At 45.5% G+C, this 20,881-nt stretch overlaps 40 non-coding genes and 2 pseudogenes across 40 annotated transcripts; all 42 read left to right on the top strand.

Moving 5' to 3' along the window:
• The first annotated feature begins 126 nt into the window (after positions 1–126).
• Positions 127–318, top strand: LOC128427571 (U2 spliceosomal RNA). Its single transcript, XR_008333463.1, has one exon. It is a non-coding gene; the product is annotated as a U2 spliceosomal RNA (small nuclear RNA).
• Positions 319–824: 506 nt separating this feature from the next.
• LOC128427933 (U5 spliceosomal RNA) lies at positions 825–937 on the top strand. Its single transcript, XR_008333766.1, has one exon. It is a non-coding gene; the product is annotated as a U5 spliceosomal RNA (small nuclear RNA).
• A 180-nt stretch (positions 938–1,117) lies between these two features.
• Positions 1,118–1,309, top strand: LOC128427539 (U2 spliceosomal RNA). Its single transcript, XR_008333434.1, has one exon. It is a non-coding gene; the product is annotated as a U2 spliceosomal RNA (small nuclear RNA).
• A 514-nt stretch (positions 1,310–1,823) lies between these two features.
• On the top strand, positions 1,824–1,940 carry LOC128427814 (U5 spliceosomal RNA). Its single transcript, XR_008333659.1, has one exon. It is a non-coding gene; the product is annotated as a U5 spliceosomal RNA (small nuclear RNA).
• A 176-nt stretch (positions 1,941–2,116) lies between these two features.
• On the top strand, positions 2,117–2,308 carry LOC128427459 (U2 spliceosomal RNA). The gene has a single exon (XR_008333361.1). It is a non-coding gene; the product is annotated as a U2 spliceosomal RNA (small nuclear RNA).
• Positions 2,309–2,814: 506 nt separating this feature from the next.
• On the top strand, positions 2,815–2,927 carry LOC128427918 (U5 spliceosomal RNA). The gene has a single exon (XR_008333754.1). It is a non-coding gene; the product is annotated as a U5 spliceosomal RNA (small nuclear RNA).
• A 180-nt stretch (positions 2,928–3,107) lies between these two features.
• LOC128427927 (U2 spliceosomal RNA) lies at positions 3,108–3,299 on the top strand. Its single transcript, XR_008333761.1, has one exon. It is a non-coding gene; the product is annotated as a U2 spliceosomal RNA (small nuclear RNA).
• A 506-nt stretch (positions 3,300–3,805) lies between these two features.
• LOC128427691 (U5 spliceosomal RNA) lies at positions 3,806–3,918 on the top strand. The gene has a single exon (XR_008333549.1). It is a non-coding gene; the product is annotated as a U5 spliceosomal RNA (small nuclear RNA).
• Positions 3,919–4,098: 180 nt separating this feature from the next.
• Positions 4,099–4,290, top strand: LOC128427736 (U2 spliceosomal RNA). The gene has a single exon (XR_008333589.1). It is a non-coding gene; the product is annotated as a U2 spliceosomal RNA (small nuclear RNA).
• A 506-nt stretch (positions 4,291–4,796) lies between these two features.
• LOC128427690 (U5 spliceosomal RNA) lies at positions 4,797–4,909 on the top strand. Its single transcript, XR_008333548.1, has one exon. It is a non-coding gene; the product is annotated as a U5 spliceosomal RNA (small nuclear RNA).
• Positions 4,910–5,089: 180 nt separating this feature from the next.
• Positions 5,090–5,281, top strand: LOC128427724 (U2 spliceosomal RNA). Its single transcript, XR_008333578.1, has one exon. It is a non-coding gene; the product is annotated as a U2 spliceosomal RNA (small nuclear RNA).
• A 514-nt stretch (positions 5,282–5,795) lies between these two features.
• On the top strand, positions 5,796–5,908 carry LOC128427689 (U5 spliceosomal RNA). The gene has a single exon (XR_008333547.1). It is a non-coding gene; the product is annotated as a U5 spliceosomal RNA (small nuclear RNA).
• A 180-nt stretch (positions 5,909–6,088) lies between these two features.
• On the top strand, positions 6,089–6,280 carry LOC128427626 (U2 spliceosomal RNA). Its single transcript, XR_008333512.1, has one exon. It is a non-coding gene; the product is annotated as a U2 spliceosomal RNA (small nuclear RNA).
• Positions 6,281–6,786: 506 nt separating this feature from the next.
• LOC128427744 (U5 spliceosomal RNA) lies at positions 6,787–6,899 on the top strand. The gene has a single exon (XR_008333596.1). It is a non-coding gene; the product is annotated as a U5 spliceosomal RNA (small nuclear RNA).
• Positions 6,900–7,079: 180 nt separating this feature from the next.
• On the top strand, positions 7,080–7,262 carry LOC128427633 (U2 spliceosomal RNA). Its single transcript, XR_008333518.1, has one exon. It is a non-coding gene; the product is annotated as a U2 spliceosomal RNA (small nuclear RNA).
• A 514-nt stretch (positions 7,263–7,776) lies between these two features.
• LOC128427813 (U5 spliceosomal RNA) lies at positions 7,777–7,893 on the top strand. Its single transcript, XR_008333658.1, has one exon. It is a non-coding gene; the product is annotated as a U5 spliceosomal RNA (small nuclear RNA).
• Positions 7,894–8,069: 176 nt separating this feature from the next.
• On the top strand, positions 8,070–8,261 carry LOC128427444 (U2 spliceosomal RNA). Its single transcript, XR_008333347.1, has one exon. It is a non-coding gene; the product is annotated as a U2 spliceosomal RNA (small nuclear RNA).
• Positions 8,262–8,767: 506 nt separating this feature from the next.
• LOC128427743 (U5 spliceosomal RNA) lies at positions 8,768–8,880 on the top strand. The gene has a single exon (XR_008333595.1). It is a non-coding gene; the product is annotated as a U5 spliceosomal RNA (small nuclear RNA).
• Positions 8,881–9,060: 180 nt separating this feature from the next.
• LOC128427660 (uncharacterized) lies at positions 9,061–9,232 on the top strand (annotated as a pseudogene).
• A 514-nt stretch (positions 9,233–9,746) lies between these two features.
• Positions 9,747–9,859, top strand: LOC128427741 (U5 spliceosomal RNA). Its single transcript, XR_008333594.1, has one exon. It is a non-coding gene; the product is annotated as a U5 spliceosomal RNA (small nuclear RNA).
• A 180-nt stretch (positions 9,860–10,039) lies between these two features.
• Positions 10,040–10,231, top strand: LOC128427523 (U2 spliceosomal RNA). Its single transcript, XR_008333419.1, has one exon. It is a non-coding gene; the product is annotated as a U2 spliceosomal RNA (small nuclear RNA).
• Positions 10,232–10,745: 514 nt separating this feature from the next.
• Positions 10,746–10,862, top strand: LOC128427812 (U5 spliceosomal RNA). The gene has a single exon (XR_008333657.1). It is a non-coding gene; the product is annotated as a U5 spliceosomal RNA (small nuclear RNA).
• Positions 10,863–11,038: 176 nt separating this feature from the next.
• LOC128427658 (uncharacterized) lies at positions 11,039–11,210 on the top strand (annotated as a pseudogene).
• Positions 11,211–11,724: 514 nt separating this feature from the next.
• On the top strand, positions 11,725–11,841 carry LOC128427905 (U5 spliceosomal RNA). The gene has a single exon (XR_008333742.1). It is a non-coding gene; the product is annotated as a U5 spliceosomal RNA (small nuclear RNA).
• A 176-nt stretch (positions 11,842–12,017) lies between these two features.
• LOC128427612 (U2 spliceosomal RNA) lies at positions 12,018–12,209 on the top strand. Its single transcript, XR_008333499.1, has one exon. It is a non-coding gene; the product is annotated as a U2 spliceosomal RNA (small nuclear RNA).
• Positions 12,210–12,723: 514 nt separating this feature from the next.
• Positions 12,724–12,840, top strand: LOC128427904 (U5 spliceosomal RNA). The gene has a single exon (XR_008333741.1). It is a non-coding gene; the product is annotated as a U5 spliceosomal RNA (small nuclear RNA).
• A 176-nt stretch (positions 12,841–13,016) lies between these two features.
• On the top strand, positions 13,017–13,208 carry LOC128427618 (U2 spliceosomal RNA). The gene has a single exon (XR_008333505.1). It is a non-coding gene; the product is annotated as a U2 spliceosomal RNA (small nuclear RNA).
• A 514-nt stretch (positions 13,209–13,722) lies between these two features.
• On the top strand, positions 13,723–13,839 carry LOC128427810 (U5 spliceosomal RNA). The gene has a single exon (XR_008333655.1). It is a non-coding gene; the product is annotated as a U5 spliceosomal RNA (small nuclear RNA).
• A 176-nt stretch (positions 13,840–14,015) lies between these two features.
• On the top strand, positions 14,016–14,207 carry LOC128427599 (U2 spliceosomal RNA). Its single transcript, XR_008333487.1, has one exon. It is a non-coding gene; the product is annotated as a U2 spliceosomal RNA (small nuclear RNA).
• A 514-nt stretch (positions 14,208–14,721) lies between these two features.
• LOC128427808 (U5 spliceosomal RNA) lies at positions 14,722–14,838 on the top strand. Its single transcript, XR_008333654.1, has one exon. It is a non-coding gene; the product is annotated as a U5 spliceosomal RNA (small nuclear RNA).
• Positions 14,839–15,014: 176 nt separating this feature from the next.
• On the top strand, positions 15,015–15,206 carry LOC128427442 (U2 spliceosomal RNA). The gene has a single exon (XR_008333346.1). It is a non-coding gene; the product is annotated as a U2 spliceosomal RNA (small nuclear RNA).
• A 514-nt stretch (positions 15,207–15,720) lies between these two features.
• Positions 15,721–15,833, top strand: LOC128427740 (U5 spliceosomal RNA). Its single transcript, XR_008333593.1, has one exon. It is a non-coding gene; the product is annotated as a U5 spliceosomal RNA (small nuclear RNA).
• A 180-nt stretch (positions 15,834–16,013) lies between these two features.
• LOC128427611 (U2 spliceosomal RNA) lies at positions 16,014–16,205 on the top strand. The gene has a single exon (XR_008333498.1). It is a non-coding gene; the product is annotated as a U2 spliceosomal RNA (small nuclear RNA).
• Positions 16,206–16,719: 514 nt separating this feature from the next.
• On the top strand, positions 16,720–16,836 carry LOC128427903 (U5 spliceosomal RNA). Its single transcript, XR_008333740.1, has one exon. It is a non-coding gene; the product is annotated as a U5 spliceosomal RNA (small nuclear RNA).
• Positions 16,837–17,012: 176 nt separating this feature from the next.
• LOC128427617 (U2 spliceosomal RNA) lies at positions 17,013–17,204 on the top strand. The gene has a single exon (XR_008333504.1). It is a non-coding gene; the product is annotated as a U2 spliceosomal RNA (small nuclear RNA).
• A 514-nt stretch (positions 17,205–17,718) lies between these two features.
• LOC128427807 (U5 spliceosomal RNA) lies at positions 17,719–17,835 on the top strand. Its single transcript, XR_008333653.1, has one exon. It is a non-coding gene; the product is annotated as a U5 spliceosomal RNA (small nuclear RNA).
• A 176-nt stretch (positions 17,836–18,011) lies between these two features.
• On the top strand, positions 18,012–18,203 carry LOC128427597 (U2 spliceosomal RNA). The gene has a single exon (XR_008333486.1). It is a non-coding gene; the product is annotated as a U2 spliceosomal RNA (small nuclear RNA).
• Positions 18,204–18,717: 514 nt separating this feature from the next.
• Positions 18,718–18,834, top strand: LOC128427806 (U5 spliceosomal RNA). The gene has a single exon (XR_008333652.1). It is a non-coding gene; the product is annotated as a U5 spliceosomal RNA (small nuclear RNA).
• A 176-nt stretch (positions 18,835–19,010) lies between these two features.
• On the top strand, positions 19,011–19,202 carry LOC128427440 (U2 spliceosomal RNA). Its single transcript, XR_008333344.1, has one exon. It is a non-coding gene; the product is annotated as a U2 spliceosomal RNA (small nuclear RNA).
• A 505-nt stretch (positions 19,203–19,707) lies between these two features.
• On the top strand, positions 19,708–19,820 carry LOC128427739 (U5 spliceosomal RNA). The gene has a single exon (XR_008333592.1). It is a non-coding gene; the product is annotated as a U5 spliceosomal RNA (small nuclear RNA).
• Positions 19,821–20,000: 180 nt separating this feature from the next.
• On the top strand, positions 20,001–20,192 carry LOC128427610 (U2 spliceosomal RNA). The gene has a single exon (XR_008333497.1). It is a non-coding gene; the product is annotated as a U2 spliceosomal RNA (small nuclear RNA).
• A 514-nt stretch (positions 20,193–20,706) lies between these two features.
• LOC128427902 (U5 spliceosomal RNA) lies at positions 20,707–20,823 on the top strand. Its single transcript, XR_008333739.1, has one exon. It is a non-coding gene; the product is annotated as a U5 spliceosomal RNA (small nuclear RNA).
• The last annotated feature ends 58 nt before the right edge of the window (positions 20,824–20,881 follow it).

Genomic DNA, 20,881 nt, shown 5'->3' with positions numbered 1-20,881 from the left:
CCACAAAGGAGAGCTTAGGCGGAGGTGATGAGCAGCAGCCATTGTTATGCACACCTACAAACGGGGTACCACAGCAAGGGAGATTTGCGCCAAGAGCTTGGCGTGGACATCCAACACTTGTGGATTATCGCTTCTCGGCCTTTTGGCTAAGATCAAGTGTAGTATCTGTTCTTATCAGTTTAATGTCTGATATGTCCTTTATATGAGGGCTACATATTAAGCAGATTTTTGGCAAGAGGAGCAGAAATTTGGAGCTTGCTCCCTTCTCTCCACGCATCGACCTAGCATTGCAGTGCCGCTGGGAACGGTGCACTCTGTTCTTACCTTGTAGAAAAGCAAACAATTGTGGAGTTTTAAAGGTGAATTCTACACTGGGTCAATGAAACTGAGGGAATGGCCTGGCAGAGTTTGACAAGTGTGCAAAACCGCTCTGATGACTCACTGCCTTGTGAAGTGATCATGCATGACTCTGCACGGGGTCACAATGAGCTTCAACTGGATTCCAAATTGAATCAGAAGCGTTTGTCAAAAACTGAAACTGGTTTTCACTCAAGATCCTCTGGGAGACTTGGTGAGAAAGCAGAGTCAGCTTTTTGGACCCAATGTAATTGGTTCAGGGATGTATCGCTTAAAAAGGCTTAAAAGCCAATCACTAGTCAGGGCAGGAGCAAATAAAGACTTGTATAATTTTGGTTGGCAGATGGCGGCGTGGTGGGAATGTTGTATACTAGAATCTGACATGCGGAAAGCAAAGAGAGGCCCACCGCGTAGGTGGTGACTGTGACCGAGAGGCTCCACCGCTGCTCTCGAACAGAGGGCAATGCTGACTCTGGTTTCTCTTCATAACGCACAAGTCTTTCGCCTTTTATTAAAGACTTCCGTGGAGAGGAACAAACATGAGTTGAATCTATTTTTGGCAGGCTTTGCTTTATGGCTGAGCCTTATGAAATTGTGAAAAGTCAAAGAATTGTCTAGGTCAGAAATCAAGTGTCCACAAAGGAGAGCTTAGGCGGAGGTGATGAGCCGCAGCCATTGTTATGCACACCTACAAACGGGGTACCACAGCAAGGGAGATTTGCGCCAAGAGCTTGCCGTGGACAGCCAACACTTGTGGATTATCGCTTCTCGGCCTTTTGGCTAAGATCAAGTGTAGTATCTGTTCTTTTCAGTTTAATATCTGATATGTCCTCTATATGAGGACTACATATTAAGCAGATTTTTGGCAAGAGGAGCAGAAATTTGGAGCTTGCTCCCTTCTCTCCAAGCATCGACCTAGCATTGCAGTGCCGCTGGGAACGGTGCACTCTGTTCTTACCTTGTAGAAAAGCAAACACTCAAACAATTGTGGAGTTTTAAAGGTGAATTCTACACTGGGTCAATGAAACTGAGGGAATGGCCTGGCAGAGTTTGACAAGTGTGCAAAACCGCTCTGATGACTCACTGCCTTGTGAAGTGATCATGCATGACTCTGCACGGGGTCACAATGAGCTTCAACTGGATTCCAAATTGAATCAGAAGCGATTGTCAAAAACTGAAACTGGTTTTCACTCAAGATCCTCTGGGAGACTTGGTGAGAAAGCAGAGTCAGCTTTTTGGACCCAATGTAAGTGGTTCAGGGATGTATCGCTTAAAAAGGCTTAAAAGCCAATCACTAGTCAGGGCAGGAGCAAATAAAGACTTGTATAATTTTGGTTGGCAGATGGGGGCGTGGTGGGAATGTTGTATACTAGAATCTGACATGCGGAAAGCAAAGAGAGGCCCACCGCGTAGGTGGTGACTGTGACGGAGAGGCTCCTCCGCTGCTCTCGAACAGAGGGCCATGCTGACTCTGGTTTCTCTTCATAACGCACAAGTCTTTCGCCTTTTACTAAAGACTTCCGTGGAGAGGAACAAACATGAGTTGAATCTAATTTTGGCAGGCTTTGCTTTATGGCTGAGCCTTATGAAATTGTGAAAAGTCAAAGAATTGTCTAGGTCAGAAATCAAGTGTCCACAAAGGAGAGCTTAGGCGGAGGTGATGAGCAGCAGCCATTGTTATGCACACCTACAAACGGGGTACCACAGCAAGGGAGATTTGCGCCAAGAGCTTGGCGTGGACATCCAACACTTGTGGATTATCGCTTCTCGGCCTTTTGGCTAAGATCAAGTGTAGTATCTGTTCTTTTCAGTTTAATATCTGATATGTCCTCTATATGAGGACTACATATTAAGCAGATTTTTGGCAAGAGGAGCAGAAATTTGGAGCTTGCTCCCTTCTCTCCACGCATCGACCTAGCATTGCAGTGCCGCTGGGAACGGTGCACTCTGTTCTTACCTTGTAGAAAAGCAAACAATTGTGGAGTTTTAAAGGTGAATTCTACACTGGGTCAATGAAACTGAGGGAATGGCCTGGCAGAGTTTGACAAGTGTGCAAAACCGCTCTGATGACTCACTGCCTTGTGAAGTGATCATGCATGACTCTGCACGGGGTCACAATGAGCTTCAACTGGATTCCAAATTGAATCAGAAGCGTTTGTCAAAAACTGAAACTGGTTTTCACTCAAGATCCTCTGGGAGACTTGGTGAGAAAGCAGAGTCAGCTTTTTGGACCCAATGTAATTGGTTCAGGGATGTATCGCTTAAAAAGGCTTAAAAGCCAATCACTAGTCAGGGCAGGAGCAAATAAAGACTTGTATAATTTTGGTTGGCAGATGGCGGCGTGGTGGGAATGTTGTATACTAGAATCTGACATGCGGAAAGCAAAGAGAGGCCCACCGCGTAGGTGGTGACTGTGACCGAGAGGCTCCACCGCTGCTCTCGAACAGAGGGCCATGCTGACTCTGGTTTCTCTTCATAACGCACAAGTCTTTCGCCTTTTATTAAAGACTTCCGTGGAGAGGAACAAACATGAGTTGAATCTATTTTTGGCAGGCTTTGCTTTATGGCTGAGCCTTATGAAATTGTGAAAAGTCAAAGAATTGTCTAGGTCAGAAATCAAGTGTCCACAAAGGAGAGCTTAGGCGGAGGTGATGAGCAGCAGCCATTGTTATGCACACCTACAAACGGGGTACCACAGCAAGGGAGATTTGCGCCAAGAGCTTGGCGTGAACATCCAACACTTGTGGATTATCGCTTCTCGGCCTTTTGGCTAAGATCAAGTGTAGTATCTGTTCTTATCAGTTTAATATCTGATATGTCCTCTATATGAGGACTACATATTAAGCAGATTTTTGGCAAGAGGAGCAGAAATTTGGAGCTTGCTCCCTTCTCTCCACGCATCGACCTAGCATTGCAGTGCCGCTGGGAACGGTGCACTCTGTTCTTACCTTGTAGAAAAGCAAACAATTGTGGAGTTTTAAAGGTGAATTCTACACTGGGTCAATGAAACTGAGGGAATGGCCTGGCAGAGTTTGACAAGTGTGCAAAACCGCTCTGATGACTCACTGCCTTGTGAAGTGATCATGCATGACTCTGCACGGGGTCACAATGAGCTTCAACTGGATTCCAAATTGAATCAGAAGCGTTTGTCAAAAACTGAAACTGGTTTTCACTCAAGATCCTCTGGGAGACTTGGTGAGAAAGCAGAGTCAGCTTTTTGGACCCAATGTAATTGGTTCAGGGATGTATCGCTTAAAAAGGCTTAAAAGCCAATCACTAGTCAGGGCAGGAGCAAATAAAGACTTGTATAATTTTGGTTGGCAGATGGCGGCGTGGTGGGAATGTTGTATACTAGAATCTGACATGCGGAAAGCAAAGAGAGGCCCACCGCGTAGGTGGTGACTGTGACGGAGAGGCTCCTCCGCTGCTCTCGAACAGAGGGCCATCCTGACTCTGGTTTCTCTTCATAACGCACAAGTCTTTCGCCTTTTACTAAAGACTTCCGTGGAGAGGAACAAACTAGAGTTGAATCTATTTTTGGCAGGCTTTGCTTTATGGCTGAGCCTTATGAAATTGTGAAAAGTCAAAGAATTGTCTAGGTCAGAAATCAAGTGTCCACAAAGGAGAGCTTAGGCGGAGGTGATGAGCAGCAGCCATTGTTATGCACACCTACAAACGGGGTACCACAGCAAGGGAGATTTGCGCCAAGAGCTTGGCGTGGACATCCAACACTTGTGGATTATCGCTTCTCGGCCTTTTGGCTAAGATCAAGTGTAGTATCTGTTCTTATCAGTTTAATATCTGATATGTCCTCTATATGAGGACTACGTATTAAGCAGATTTTTGGCAAGAGGAGCAGAAATTTGGAGCTTGCTCCCTTCTCTCCACGCATCGACCTAGCATTGCAGTGCCGCTGGGAACGGTGCACTCTGTTCTTACCTTGTAGAAAAGCAAACAATTGTGGAGTTTTAAAGGTGAATTCTACACTGGGTCAATGAAACTGAGGGAATGGCCTGGCAGAGTTTGACAAGTGTGCAAAACCGCTCTGATGACTCACTGCCTTGTGAAGTGATCATGCATGACTCTGCACGGGGTCACAATGAGCTTCAACTGGATTCCAAATTGAATCAGAAGCGTTTGTCAAAAACTGAAACTGGTTTTCACTCAAGATCCTCTGGGAGACTTGGTGAGAAAGCAGAGTCAGCTTTTTGGACCCAATGTAATTGGTTCAGGGATGTATCGCTTAAAAAGGCTTAAAAGCCAATCACTAGTCAGGGCAGGATTAAATAAAGACTTGTATAATTTTGGTTGGCAGATGGCGGCGTGGTGGGAATGTTGTATACTAGAATCTGACATGCGGAAAGCAAAGAGAGGCCCACCGCGTAGGTGGTGACTGTGACGGAGAGGCTCCTCCGCTGCTCTCGAACAGAGGGCCATGCTGACTCTGGTTTCTCTTCATAACGCACAAGTCTTTCGCCTTTTACTAAAGACTTCCGTGGAGAGGAACAAACTAGAGTTGAATCTATTTTTGGCAGGCTTTGCTTTATGGCTGAGCCTTATGAAATTGTGAAAAGTCAAAGAATTGTCTAGGTCAGAAATCAAGTGTCCACAAAGGAGAGCTTAGGCGGAGGTGATGAGCAGCAGCCATTGTTATGCACACCTACAAACGGGGTACCACAGCAAGGGAGATTTGCGCCAAGAGCTTGGCGTGGACATCCAACACTTGTGGATTATCGCTTCTCGGCCTTTTGGCTAAGATCAAGTGTAGTATCTGTTCTTATCAGTTTAATATCTGATATGTCCTCTATATGAGGACTACGTATTAAGCAGATTTTTGGCAAGAGGAGCAGAAATTTGGAGCTTGCTCCCTTCTCTCCACGCATCGACCTAGCATTGCAGTGCCGCTGGGAACGGTGCACTCTGTTCTTACCTTGTAGAAAAGCAAACACTCAAACAATTGTGGAGTTTTAAAGGTGAATTCTACACTGGGTCAATGAAACTGAGGGAATGGCCTGGCAGAGTTTGACAAGTGTGCAAAACCGCTCTGATGACTCACTGCCTTGTGAAGTGATCATGCATGACTCTGCACGGGGTCACAATGAGCTTCAACTGGATTCCAAATTGAATCAGAAGCGTTTGTCAAAAACTGAAACTGGTTTTCACTCAAGATCCTCTGGGAGACTTGGTGAGAAAGCAGAGTCAGCTTTTTGGACCCAATGTAAGTGGTTCAGGGATGTATCGCTTAAAAAGGCTTAAAAGCCAATCACTAGTCAGGGCAGGAGCAAATAAAGACTTGTATAATTTTGGTTGGCAGATGGGGGCGTGGTGGGAATGTTGTATACTAGAATCTGACATGCGGAAAGCAAAGAGAGGCCCACCGCGTAGGTGGTGACTGTGACCGAGAGGCTCCACCGCTGCTCTCGAACAGAGGGCCATGCTGACTCTGGTTTCTCTTCATAACGCACAAGTCTTTCGCCTTTTACTAAAGACTTCCGTGGAGAGGAACAAACTAGAGTTGAATCTATTTTTGGCAGGCTTTGCTTTATGGCTGAGCCTTATGAAATTGTGAAAAGTCAAAGAATTGTCTAGGTCAGAAATCAAGTGTCCACAAAGGAGAGCTTAGGCGGAGGTGATGAGCAGCAGCCATTGTTATGCACACCTACAAACGGGGTACCACAGCAAGGGAGATTTGCGCCAAGAGCTTGTCGTGGACATCCAACGCTTGTGGATTATCGCTTCTCGGCCTTTTGGCTAAGATCAAGTGTAGTATCTGTTCTTTTCAGTTTAATATCTGATATGTCGTCTATATGAGGACTACATATTAAGCAGATTGTTGGCAAGAGGAGCAGAAATTTGGAGCTTGCTCCCTTCTCTCCACGCATCGACCTAGCATTGCAGTGCCGCTGGGAACGGTGCACTCTGTTCTTACCTTGTAGAAAAGCAAACAATTGTGGAGTTTTAAAGGTGAATTCTACACTGGGTCAATGAAACTGAGGGAATGGCCTGGCAGAGTTTGACAAGTGTGCAAAACCGCTCTGATGACTCACTGCCTTGTGAAGTGATCATGCATGACTCTGCACGGGGTCACAATGAGCTTCAACTGGATTCCAAATTGAATCAGAAGCGTTTGTCAAAAACTAAAACTGGTTTTCACTCAAGATCATCTGGGAGACTTGGTGAGAAAGCAGAGTCAGCTTTTTGGACCCAATGTAATTGGTTCAGGGATGTATCGCTTAAAAAGGCTTAAAAGCCAATCACTAGTCAGGGCAGGAGCAAATAAAGACTTGTATAATTTTGGTTGGCAGATGGCGGCGTGGTGGGAACGTTGTATACTAGAATCTGACATGCGGAAAGCAAAGAGAGGCCCACCGCGTAGGTGGTGACTGTGACCGAGAGGCTCCACCGCTGCTCTCGAACAGAGGGCCATGCTGACTCTGGTTTCTCTTCATAACGCACAAGTCTTTCGCCTTTTACTAAAGACTTCCGTGGAGAGGAACAAACATGAGTTGAATCTATTTTTGGCAGGCTTTGCTTTATGGCTGAGCCTTATGAAATTGTGAAAAGTCAAAGAATTGTCTAGGTCAGAAATCAAGTGTCCACAAAGGAGAGCTTAGGCGGAGGTGATGAGCAGCAGCCATTGTTATGCACACCTACAAACGGGGTACCACAGCAAGGGAGATTTGCGCCAAGAGCTTGGCGTGGACATCCAACACTTGTGGATTATCGCTTCTCGGCCTTTTGGCTAAGATCAAGTGTAGTATCTGTTCTTATCAGTTTAATATCTGATATGTCCTTTATATGAGGGCTACATATTAAGCAGATTTTTGGCAAGAGGAGCAGAAATTTGGAGCTTTCTCCACGCATCGACCTAGCATTGCAGTGCCGCTGGGAACGGTGCACTCTGTTCTTACCTTGTAGAAAAGCAAACACTCAAACAATTGTGGAGTTTTAAAGGTGAATTTTACACTGGGTCAATGAAACTGAGGGAATGGCCTGGCAGAGTTTGACAAGTGTTCAAAACCGCTCTCATGACTCACTGCCTTGTGAAGTGATCATGCATGACTCTGCACGGGGTCACAATGAGCTTCAACTGGATTCCAAATTGAATCAGAAGCGATTGTCAAAAACTGAAACTGGTTTTCACTCAAGATCCTCTGGGAGACTTGGTGAGAAAGCAGAGTCAGCTTTTTGGACCCAATGTAAGTGGTTCAGGGATGTATCGCTTAAAAAGGCTTAAAAGCCAATCACTAGTCAGGGCAGGAGCAAATAAAGACTTGTATAATTTTGGTTGGCAGATGGGGGCGTGGTGGGAATGTTGTATACTAGAATCTGACATGCGGAAAGCAAAGAGAAGCCCACCGCGTAGGTGGTGACTGTGACGGAGAGGCTCCTCCGCTGCTCTCGAACAGAGGGCCATGCTGACTCTGGTTTCTCTTCATAACGCACAAGTCTTTCGCCTTTTACTAAAGACTTCCGTGGAGAGGAACAAACATGAGTTGAATCTAATTTTGGCAGGCTTTGCTTTATGGCTGAGCCTTATGAAATTGTGAAAAGTCAAAGAATTGTCTAGGTCAGAAATCAAGTGTCCACAAAGGAGAGCTTAGGCGGAGGTGATGAGCAGCAGCCATTGTTATGCACACCTACAAACGGGGTACCACAGCAAGGGAGATTTGCGCCAAGAGATTGCTGTGGACATCCAACACTTGTGGATTATCGCTTCTCGGCCTTTTGGCTAAGATCATGTGTAGTATCTGTTCTTATCAGTTTAATATCTGATATGTCCTCTATATGAGGACTACATATTAAGCAGATTTTTGGCAAGAGGAGCAGAAATTTGGAGCTTGCTCCCTTCTCTCCACGCATCGACCTAGCATTGCAGTGCCGCTGGGAACGGTGCACTCTGTTCTTACCTTGTAGAAAAGCAAACAATTGTGGAGTTTTAAAGGTGAATTCTACACTGGGTCAACGAAACTGAGGGAATGGCCTGGCAGAGTTTGACAAGTGTGCAAAACCGCTCTGATGACTCACTGCCTTGTGAAGTGATCATGCATGACTCTGCACGGGGTCACAATGAGCTTCAACTGGATTCCAAATTGAATCAGAAGCGTTTGTCAAAAACTGAAACTGGTTTTCACTCAAGATCCTCTGGGAGACTTGGTGAGAAAGCAGAGTCAGCTTTTTGGACCCAATGTAATTGGTTCAGGGATGTATCGCTTAAAAAGGCTTAAAAGCCAATCACTAGTCAGGGCAGGAGCAAATAAAGACTTGTATAATTTTGGTTGGCAGATGGCGGCGTGGTGGGAATGTTGTATACTAGAATCTGACATGCGGAAAGCAAAGAGAGGCCCACCGCGTAGGTGGTGACTGTGACCGAGAGGCTCCACCGCTGCTCTCAAACAGAGGGCCATGCTGACTCTGGTTTCTCTTCATAACGCACAAGTCTTTCGCCTTTTACTAAAGACTTCCGTGGAGAGGAACAAACATGAGTTGAATCTATTTTTGGCAGGCTTTGCTTTATGGCTGAGCCTTATGAAATTGTGAAAAGTCAAAGAATTGTCTAGGTCAGAAATCAAGTGTCCACAAAGGAGAGCTTAGGTGGAGGTGATGAGCAGCAGCCATTGTTATGCACACCTACAAACGGGGTACCACAGCAAGGGAGATTTGCGCCAAGAGCTTGGCGTGGACATCCAACACTTGTGGATTATCGCTTCTCGGCGTTTTGGCTAAGATCAAGTGTAGTATCTGTTCTTTTCAGTTTAATATCTGATATGTCCTATATATGAGGACTACATATTAAGCAGATTTTTCGAGCTTGCTCCCTTCTCTCCACGCATCGACCTAGCATTGCAGTGCCGCTGGGAACGGTGCACTCTGTTCTTACCTTGTAGAAAAGCAAACACTCAAACAATTGTGGAGTTTTAAAGGTGAATTCTACACTGGGTCAACGAAACTGAGGGAATGGCCTGGCAGAGTTTGACAAGTGTGCAAAACCGCTCTGATGACTCACTGCCTTGTGAAGTGATCATGCATGACTCTGCACGGGGTCACAATGAGCTTCAACTGGATTCCAAATTGAATCAGAAGCGTTTGTCAAAAACTGAAACTGGTTTTCACTCAAGATCCTCTGGGAGACTTGGTGAGAAAGCAGAGTCAGCTTTTTGGACCCAATGTAATTGGTTCAGGGATGTATCGCTTAAAAAGGCTTAAAAGCCAATCACTAGTCAGGGCAGGAGCAAATAAAGACTTGTATAATTTTGGTTGGCAGATGGCGGCGTGGTGGGAATGTTGTATACTAGAATCTGACATGCGGAAAGCAAAGAGAGGCCCACCGCGTAGGTGGTGACTGTGACCGAGAGGCTCCACCGCTGCTCTCAAACAGAGGGCCATGCTGACTCTGGTTTCTCTTCATAACGCACAAGTCTTTCGCCTTTTACTAAAGACTTCCGTGGAGAGGAACAAACATGAGTTGAATCTATTTTTGGCAGGCTTTGCTTTATGGCTGAGCCTTATGAAATTGTGAAAAGTCAAAGAATTGTCTAGGTCAGAAATCAAGTGTCCACAAAGGAGAGCTTAGGCGGAGGTGATGAGCAGCAGCCATTGTTATGCACACCTACAAACGGGGTACCACAGCAAGGGAGATTTGCGCCAAGAGCTTGGCGTGGACATCCAACACTTGTGGATTATCGCTTCTCGGCCTTTTGGCTAAGATCAAGTGTAGTATCTGTTCTTATCAGTTTAATATCTGATATGTCCTTTATATGAGGGCTACATATTAAGCAGATTTTTGGCAAGAGGAGCAGAAATTTGGAGCTTGCTCCCTTCTCTCCACGCATCGACCTAGCATTGCAGTGCCGCTTGGAACGGTGCACTCTGTTCTTACCTTGTAGAAAAGCAAACACTCAAACAATTGTGGAGTTTTAAAGGTGAATTCTACACTGGGTCAATGAAACTGAGGGAATGGCCTGGCAGAGTTTGACAAGTGTGCAAAACCGCTCTGATGACTCACTGCCTTGTGAAGTGATCATGCATGACTCTGCACGGGGTCACAATGAGCTTCAACTGGATTCCAAATTGAATCAGAAGCGATTGTCAAAAACTGAAACTGGTTTTCACTCAAGATCCTCTGGGAGACTTGGTGAGAAAGCAGAGTCAGCTTTTTGGACCCAATGTAAGTGGTTCAGGGATGTATCGCTTAAAAAGGCTTAAAAGCCAATCACTAGTCAGGGCAGGAGCAAATAAAGACTTGTATAATTTTGGTTGGCAGATGGGGGCGTGGTGGGAATGTTGTATACTAGAATCTGACATGCGGAAAGCAAAGAGAGGCCCACCGCGTAGGTGGTGACTGTGACGGAGAGGCTCCTCCGCTGCTCTCGAACAGAGGGCCATGCTGACTCTGGTTTCTCTTCATAACGCACAAGTCTTTCGCCTTTTACTAAAGACTTCCGTGGAGAGGAACAAACATGAGTTGAATCTAATTTTGGCAGGCTTTGCTTTATGGCTGAGCCTTATGAAATTGTGAAAAGTCAAAGAATTGTCTAGGTCAGAAATCAAGTGTCCACAAAGGAGAGCTTAGGTGGAGGTGATGAGCAGCAGCCATTGTTATGCACACCTACAAACGGGGTACCACAGCAAGGGAGATTTGCGCCAAGAGCTTGGCGTGGACATCCAACACTTGTGGATTATCGCTTCTCGGCGTTTTGGCTAAGATCAAGTGTAGTATCTGTTCTTTTCAGTTTAATATCTGATATGTCCTCTATATGAGGACTACATATTAAGCAGATTTTTCGAGCTTGCTCCCTTCTCTCCACGCATCGACCTAGCATTGCAGTGCCGCTGGGAACGGTGCACTCTGTTCTTACCTTGTAGAAAAGCAAACACTCAAACAATTGTGGAGTTTTAAAGGTGAATTCTACACTGGGTCAATGAAACTGAGGGAATGGCCTGGCAGAGTTTGACAAGTGTGCAAAACCGCTCTGATGACTCACTGCCTTGTGAAGTGATCATGCATGACTCTGCACGGGGTCACAATGAGCTTCAACTGGATTCCAAATTGAATCAGAAGCGTTTGTCAAAAACTGAAACTGGTTTTCACTCAAGATCCTCTGGGAGACTTGGTGAGAAAGCAGAGTCAGCTTTTTGGACCCAATGTAATTGGTTCAGGGATGTATCGCTTAAAAAGGCTTAATAGCCAATCACTAGTCAGGGCAGGAGCAAATAAAGACTTGTATAATTTTGGTTGGCAGATGGCGGCGTGGTGGGAACGTTGTATACTAGAATCTGACATGCGGAAAGCAAAGAGAGGCCCACCGCGTAGGTGGTGACTGTGACGGAGAGCCTCCTCCGCTGCTCTCGAACAGAGGGCCATGCTGACTCTGGTTTCTCTTCATAACACACAAGTCTTTCGCCTTTTACTAAAGACTTCCGTGGAGAGGAACAAACATGAGTTGAATCTAATTTTGGCAGGCTTTGCTTTATGGCTGAGCCTTATGAAATTGTGAAAAGTCAAAGAATTGTCTAGGTCAGAAATCAAGTGTCCACAAAGGAGAGCTTAGGCGGAGGTGATGAGCAGCAGCCATTGTTATGCACACCTACAAACGGGGTACCACAGCAAGGGAGATTTGCGCCAAGAGCTTGGCGTGGACATCCAACACTTGTGGATTATCGCTTCTCGGCCTTTTGGCTAAGATCAAGTGTAGTATCTGTTCTTATCAGTTTAATATCTGATATGTCCTTTATATGAGGGCTACATATTAAGCAGATTTTTGGCAAGAGGAGCAGATTTTTCGAGCTTGCTCCCTTCTCTCCACGCATCGACCTAGCATTGCAGTGCCGCTGGGAACGGTGCACTCTGTTCTTACCTTGTAGAAAAGCAAACACTCAAACAATTGTGGAGTTTTAAAGGTGAATTCTACACTGGGTCAATGAAACTGAGGGAATGGCCTGGCAGAGTTTGACAAGTGTGCAAAACCGCTCTGATGACTCACTGCCTTGTGAAGTGATCATGCATGACTCTGCACGGGGTCACAATGAGCTTCAACTGGATTCCAAATTGAATCAGAAGCGTTTGTCAAAAACTGAAACTGGTTTTCACTCAAGATCCTCTGGGAGACTTGGTGAGAAAGCAGAGTCAGCTTTTTGGACCCAATGTAATTGGTTCAGGGATGTATCGCTTAAAAAGGCTTAAAAGCCAATCACTAGTCAGGGCAGGAGCAAATAAAGACTTGTATAATTTTGGTTGGCAGATGGCGGTGTGGTGGGAACGTTGTATACTAGAATCTGACATGCGGAAAGCAAAGAGAGGCCCACCGCGTAGGTGGTGACTGTGACGGAGAGCCTCCTCCGCTGCTCTCGAACAGAGGGCCATGCTGACTCTGGTTTCTCTTCATAACACACAAGTCTTTCGCCTTTTACTAAAGACTTCCGTGGAGAGGAACAAACATGAGTTGAATCTAATTTTGGCAGGCTTTGCTTTATGGCTGAGCCTTATGAAATTGTGAAAAGTCAAAGAATTGTCTAGGTCAGAAATCAAGTGTCCACAAAGGAGAGCTTAGGCGGAGGTGATGAGCAGCAGCCATTGTTATGCACACCTACAAACGGGGTACCACAGCAAGGGAGATTTGCGCCAAGAGCTTGGCGTGGACATCCAATACTTGTGGATTATCGCTTCTCGGCCTTTTGGCTAAGATCAAGTGTAGTATCTGTTCTTTTCAGTTTAATATCTGATATGTCCTCTATATGAGTACTACATATTAAGTAGATTTTTGGCAAGAGGAGCAGAAATTTGGAGCTTGCTCCCTTCTCTCCACGCATCGACCTAGCATTGCAGTGCCGCTGGTAACGGTGCACTCTGTTCTTACCTTGTAGAAAAGCAAACACTCAAACAATTGTGGAGTTTTAAAGGTGAATTCTACACTGGGTCAATGAAACTGAGGGAATGGTCTGGCAGAGTTTGACAAGTGTGCAAAACCGCTCTGATGACTCACTGCCTTGTGAAGTGATCATGCATGACTCTGCACGGGGTCACAATGAGCTTCAACTGGATTCCAAATTGAATCAGAAGCGTTTGTCAAAAACTGAAACTGGTTTTCACTCAAGATCCTCTGGGAGACTTGGTGAGAAAGCAGAGTCAGCTTTTTGGACCCAATGTAAGTGGTTCAGGGATGTATCGCTTAAAAAGGCTTAAAAGCCAATCACTAGTCAGGGCAGGAGCAAATAAAGACTTGTATAATTTTGGTTGGCAGATGGGGGCGTGGTGGGAATGTTGTATACTAGAATCTGACATGCGGAAAGCAAAGAGAGGCCCACCGCGTAGGTGGTGACTGTGACGGAGAGGCTCCTCCGCTGCTCACGAACAGAGGGCCATGCTGACTCTGGTTTCTCTTCATAACGCACAAGTCTTTCGCCTTTTACTAAAGACTTCCGTGGAGAGGAACAAACATGAGTTGAATCTAATTTTGGCAGGCTTTGCTTTATGGCTGAGCCTTATGAAATTGTGAAAAGTCAAAGAATTGTCTAGGTCAGAAATCAAGTGTCCACAAAGGAGAGCTTAGGCGGAAGTGATGAGCAGCAGCCATTGTTATGCACACCTACAAACGGGGTACCACAGCAAGGGAGATTTGCGCCAAGAGCTTGGCGTGGACATCCAACACTTGTGGATTATCGCTTCTCGGCCTTTTGGCTAAGATCAAGTGTAGTATCTGTTCTTTTCAGTTTAATATCTGATATGTCCTCTATATGAGGACTACATATTAAGCAGATTTTTGGCAAGAGGAGCAGAAATTTGGAGCTTGCTCCCTTCTCTCCACGCATCAACCTAGCATTGCAGTGCCGCTGGGAACGGTGCACTCTGTTCTTACCTTGTAGAAAAGCAAACACTCAAACAATTGTGGAGTTTTAAAGGTGAATTCTACACTGGGTCAATGAAACTGAGGGAATGGCCTGGCAGAGTTTGACAAGTGTGCAAAACCGCTCTGATGACTCACTGCCTTGTGAAGTGATCATGCATGACTCTGCACGGGGTCACAATGAGCTTCAACTGGATTCCAAATTGAATCAGAAGCGTTTGTCAAAAACTGAAACTGGTTTTCACTCAAGATCCTCTGGGAGACTTGGTGAGAAAGCAGAGTCAGCTTTTTGGACCCAATGTAATTGGTTCAGGGATGTATCGCTTAAAAAGGCTTAAAAGCCAATCACTAGTCAGGGCAGGAGCAAATAAAGACTTGTATAATTTTGGTTGGCAGATGGCGGCGTGGTGGGAACGTTGTATACTAGAATCTGACATGCGGAAAGCAAAGAGAGGCCCACCGCGTAGGTGGTGACTGTGACGGAGAGGCTCCTCCGCTGCTCTCGAACAGAGGGCCATGCTGACTCTGGTTTCTCTTCATAACGCACAAGTCTTTCGCCTTTTACTAAAGACTTCCGTGGAGAGGAACAAACATGAGTTGAATCTAATTTTGGCAGGCTTTGCTTTATGGCTGAGCCTTATGAAATTGTGAAAAGTCAAAGAATTGTCTAGGTCAGAAATCAAGTGTCCACAAAGGAGAGCTTAGGCGGAGGTGATGAGCAGCAGCCATTGTTATGCACACCTACAAACGGGGTACCACAGCAAGGGAGATTTGCGCCAAGAGATTGCTGTGGACATCCAACACTTGTGGATTATCGCTTCTCGGCCTTTTGGCTAAGATCATGTGTAGTATCTGTTCTTATCAGTTTAATATCTGATATGTCCTCTATATGAGGACTACATATTAAGCAGATTTTTGGCAAGAGGAGCAGAAATTTGGAGCTTGCTCCCTTCTCTCCACGCATCGACCTAGCATTGCAGTGCCGCTGGGAACGGTGCACTCTGTTCTTACCTTGTAGAAAAGCAAACACTCAAACAATTGTGGAGTTTTAAAGGTGAATTCTACACTGGGTCAACGAAACTGAGGGAATGGCCTGGCAGAGTTTGACAAGTGTGCAAAACCGCTCTGATGACTCACTGCCTTGTGAAGTGATCATGCATGACTCTGCACGGGGTCACAATGAGCTTCAACTGGATTCCAAATTGAATCAGAAGCGTTTGTCAAAAACTGAAACTGGTTTTCACTCAAGATCCTCTGGGAGACTTGGTGAGAAAGCAGAGTCAGCTTTTTGGACCCAATGTAATTGGTTCAGGGATGTATCGCTTAAAAAGGCTTAAAAGCCAATCACTAGTCAGGGCAGGAGCAAATAAAGACTTGTATAATTTTGGTTGGCAGATGGCGGCGTGGTGGGAATGTTGTATACTAGAATCTGACATGCGGAAAGCAAAGAGAGGCCCACCGCGTAGGTGGTGACTGTGACCGAGAGGCTCCACCGCTGCTCTCAAACAGAGGGCCATGCTGACTCTGGTTTCTCTTCATAACGCACAAGTCTTTCGCCTTTTACTAAAGACTTCCGTGGAGAGGAACAAACATGAGTTGAATCTATTTTTGGCAGGCTTTGCTTTATGGCTGAGCCTTATGAAATTGTGAAAAGTCAAAGAATTGTCTAGGTCAGAAATCAAGTGTCCACAAAGGAGAGCTTAGGCGGAGGTGATGAGCAGCAGCCATTGTTATGCACACCTACAAACGGGGTACCACAGCAAGGGAGATTTGCGCCAAGAGCTTGGCGTGGACATCCAACACTTGTGGATTATCGCTTCTCGGCCTTTTGGCTAAGATCAAGTGTAGTATCTGTTCTTATCAGTTTAATATCTGATATGTCCTTTATATGAGGGCTACATATTAAGCAGATTTTTGGCAAGAGGAGCAGATTTTTCGAGCTTGCTCCCTTCTCTCCACGCATCGACCTAGCATTGCAGTGCCGCTGGGAACGGTGCACTCTGTTCTTACCTTGTAGAAAAGCAAACACTCAAACAATTGTGGAGTTTTAAAGGTGAATTCTACACTGGGTCAATGAAACTGAGGGAATGGCCTGGCAGAGTTTGACAAGTGTGCAAAACCGCTCTGATGACTCACTGCCTTGTGAAGTGATCATGCATGACTCTGCACGGGGTCACAATGAGCTTCAACTGGATTCCAAATTGAATCAGAAGCGTTTGTCAAAAACTGAAACTGGTTTTCACTCAAGATCCTCTGGGAGACTTGGTGAGAAAGCAGAGTCAGCTTTTTGGACCCAATGTAATTGGTTCAGGGATGTATCGCTTAAAAAGGCTTAAAAGCCAATCACTAGTCAGGGCAGGAGCAAATAAAGACTTGTATAATTTTGGTTGGCAGATGGCGGTGTGGTGGGAACGTTGTATACTAGAATCTGACATGCGGAAAGCAAAGAGAGGCCCACCGCGTAGGTGGTGACTGTGACGGAGAGCCTCCTCCGCTGCTCTCGAACAGAGGGCCATGCTGACTCTGGTTTCTCTTCATAACACACAAGTCTTTCGCCTTTTACTAAAGACTTCCGTGGAGAGGAACAAACATGAGTTGAATCTAATTTTGGCAGGCTTTGCTTTATGGCTGAGCCTTATGAAATTGTGAAAAGTCAAAGAATTGTCTAGGTCAGAAATCAAGTGTCCACAAAGGAGAGCTTAGGCGGAGGTGATGAGCAGCAGCCATTGTTATGCACACCTACAAACGGGGTACCACAGCAAGGGAGATTTGCGCCAAGAGCTTGGCGTGGACATCCAATACTTGTGGATTATCGCTTCTCGGCCTTTTGGCTAAGATCAAGTGTAGTATCTGTTCTTTTCAGTTTAATATCTGATATGTCCTCTATATGAGTACTACATATTAAGTAGATTTTTGGCAAGAGGAGCAGAAATTTGGAGCTTGCTCCCTTCTCTCCACGCATCGACCTAGCATTGCAGTGCCGCTGGTAACGGTGCACTCTGTTCTTACCTTGTAGAAAAGCAAACACTCAAACAATTGTGGAGTTTTAAAGGTGAATTCTACACTGGGTCAATGAAACTGAGGGAATGGTCTGGCAGAGTTTGACAAGTGTGCAAAACCGCTCTGATGACTCACTGCCTTGTGAAGTGATCATGCATGACTCTGCACGGGGTCACAATGAGCTTCAACTGGATTCCAAATTGAATCAGAAGCGTTTGTCAAAAACTGAAACTAGTTTTCACTCAAGATCCTCTGGGAGACTTGGTGAGAAAGCAGAGTCAGCTTTTTGGACCCAATGTAAGTGGTTCAGGGATGTATCGCTTAAAAAGGCTTAAAAGCCAATCACTAGTCAGGGCAGGAGCAAATAAAGACTTGTATAATTTTGGTTGGCAGATGGGGGCGTGGTGGGAATGTTGTATACTAGAATCTGACATGCGGAAAGCAAAGAGAGGCCCACCGCGTAGGTGGTGACTGTGACGGAGAGGCTCCTCCGCTGCTCTCGAACAGAGGGCCATGCTGACTCTGGTTTCTCTTCATAACGCACAAGTCTTTCGCCTTTTACTAAAGACTTCCGTGGAGAGGAACAAACATGAGTTGAATCTAATTTTGGCAGGCTTTGCTTTATGGCTGAGCCTTATGAAATTGTGAAAAGTCAAAGAATTGTCTAGGTCAGAAATCAAGTGTCCACAAAGGAGAGCTTAGGCGGAAGTGATGAGCAGCAGCCATTGTTATGCACACCTACAAACGGGGTACCACAGCAAGGGAGATTCGCGCCAAGAGCTTGGCGTGGACATCCAACACTTGTGGATTATCGCTTCTCGGCCTTTTGGCTAAGATCAAGTGTAGTATCTGTTCTTTTCAGTTTAATATCTGATATGTCCTCTATATGAGGACTACATATTAAGCAGATTTTTGGCAAGAGGAGCAGAAATTTGGAGCTTGCTCCCTTCTCTCCACGCATCAACCTAGCATTGCAGTGCCGCTGGGAACGGTGCACTCTGTTCTTACCTTGTAGAAAAGCAAACACTCAAACAATTGTGGAGTTTTAAAGGTGAATTCTACACTGGGTCAATGAAACTGAGGGAATGGCCTGGCAGAGTTTGACAAGTGTGCAAAACCGCTCTGATGACTCACTGCCTTGTGAAGTGATCATGCATGACTCTGCACGGGGTCACAATGAGCTTCAACTGGATTCCAAATTGAATCAGAAGCGTTTGTCAAAAACTGAAACTGGTTTTCACTCAAGATCCTCTGGGAGACTTGGTGAGAAAGCAGAGTCAGCTTTTTGGACCCAATGTAATTGGTTCAGGGATGTATCGCTTAAAAAGGCTTAAAAGCCAATCACTAGTCAGGGCAGGAGCAAATAAAGACTTGTATAATTTTGGTTGGCAGATGGCGGCGTGGTGGGAACGTTGTATACTAGAATCTGACATGCGGAAAGCAAAGAGAGGCCCACCGCGTAGGTGGTGACTGTGACGGAGAGGCTCCTCCGCTGCTCTCGAACAGAGGGCCATGCTGACTCTGGTTTCTCTTCATAACGCACAAGTCTTTCGCCTTTTACTAAAGACTTCCGTGGAGAGGAACAAACATGAGTTGAATCTAATTTTGGCAGGCTTTGCTTTATGGCTGAGCCTTATGAAATTGTGAAAAGTCAAAGAATTGTCTAGGTCAGAAATCAAGTGTCCACAAAGGAGAGCTTAGGCGGAGGTGATGAGCAGCAGCCATTGTTATGCACACCTACAAACGGGGTACCACAGCAAGGGAGATTTGCGCCAAGAGATTGCTGTGGACATCCAACACTTGTGGATTATCGCTTCTCGGCCTTTTGGCTAAGATCATGTGTAGTATCTGTTCTTATCAGTTTAATATCTGATATGTCCTCTATATGAGGACTACATATTAAGCAGATTTTTGGCAAGAGGAGCAGAAATTTGGAGCTTGCTCCCTTCTCTCCACGCATCGACCTAGCATTGCAGTGCCGCTGGGAACGGTGCACTCTGTTCTTACCTTGTAGAAAAGCAAACAATTGTGGATTTTAAAGGTGAATTCTACACTGGGTCAACGAAACTGAGGGAATGGCCTGGCAGAGTTTGACAAGTGTGCAAAACCGCTCTGATGACTCACTGCCTTGTGAAGTGATCATGCATGACTCTGCACGGGGTCACAATGAGCTTCAACTGGATTCCAAATTGAATCAGAAGCGTTTGTCAAAAACTGAAACTGGTTTTCACTCAAGATCCTCTGGGAGACTTGGTGAGAAAGCAGAGTCAGCTTTTTGGACCCAATGTAATTGGTTCAGGGATGTATCGCTTAAAAAGGCTTAAAAGCCAATCACTAGTCAGGGCAGGAGCAAATAAAGACTTGTATAATTTTGGTTGGCAGATGGCGGCGTGGTGGGAATGTTGTATACTAGAATCTGACATGCGGAAAGCAAAGAGAGGCCCACCGCGTAGGTGGTGACTGTGACCGAGAGGCTCCACCGCTGCTCTCAAACAGAGGGCCATGCTGACTCTGGTTTCTCTTCATAACGCACAAGTCTTTCGCCTTTTACTAAAGACTTCCGTGGAGAGGAACAAACATGAGTTGAATCTATTTTTGGCAGGCTTTGCTTTATGGCTGAGCCTTATGAAATTGTGAAAAGTCAAAGAATTGTCTAGGTCAGAAATCAAGTGTCCACAAAGGAGAGCTTAGGCGGAGGTGATGAGCAGCAGCCATTGTTATGCACACCTACAAACGGGGTACCACAGCAAGGGAGATTTGCGCCAAGAGCTTGGCGTGGACATCCAACACTTGTGGATTATCGCTTCTCGGCCTTTTGGCTAAGATCAAGTGTAGTATCTGTTCTTATCAGTTTAATATCTGATATGTCCTTTATATGAGGGCTACATATTAAGCAGATTTTTGGCAAGAGGAGCAGATTTTTCGAGCTTGCTCCCTTCTCTCCACGCATCGACCTAGCATTGCAGTGCCGCTGGGAACGGTGCACTCTGTTCTTACCTTGTAGAAAAGCAAACACTCAAACAATTGTGGAGTTTTAAAGGTGAATTCTACACTGGGTCAATGAAACTGAGGGAATGGCCTGGCAGAGTTTGACAAGTGTGCAAAACCGCTCTGATGACTCACTGCCTTGTGAAGTGATCATGCATGACTCTGCACGGGGTCACAATGAGCTTCAACTGGATTCCAAATTGAATCAGAAGCGTTTGTCAAAAACTGAAACTGGTTTTCACTCAAGATCCTCTGGGAGACTTGGTGAGAAAGCAGAGTCAGCTTTTTGGACCCAATGTAATTGGTTCAGGGATGTATCGCTTAAAAAGGCTTAAAAGCCAATCACTAGTCAGGGCAGGAGCAAATAAAGACTTGTATAATTTTGGTTGGCAGATGGCGGTGTGGTGGGAACGTTGTATACTAGAATCTGACATGCGGAAAGCAAAGAGAGGCCCACCGCGTAGGTGGTGACTGTGACGGAGAGCCTCCTCCGCTGCTCTCGAACAGAGGGCCATGCTGACTCTGGTTTCTCTTCATAACACACAAGTCTTTCGCCTTTTACTAAAGACTTCCGTGGAGAGGAACAAACATGAGTTGAATCTAATTTTGGCAGGCTTTGCTTTATGGCTGAGCCTTATGAAATTGTGAAAAGTCAAAGAATTGTCTAGGTCAGAAATCAAGTGTCCACAAAG

This window comes from Pleuronectes platessa, chromosome 21 (assembly GCF_947347685.1).
Source record: "Pleuronectes platessa chromosome 21, fPlePla1.1, whole genome shotgun sequence".
NCBI lineage: Eukaryota > Metazoa > Chordata > Actinopteri > Pleuronectiformes > Pleuronectidae > Pleuronectes > Pleuronectes platessa.
Note: the sequence above shows the minus strand (reverse complement) of the source record. Positions and strands in the feature narration are given on the sequence as shown.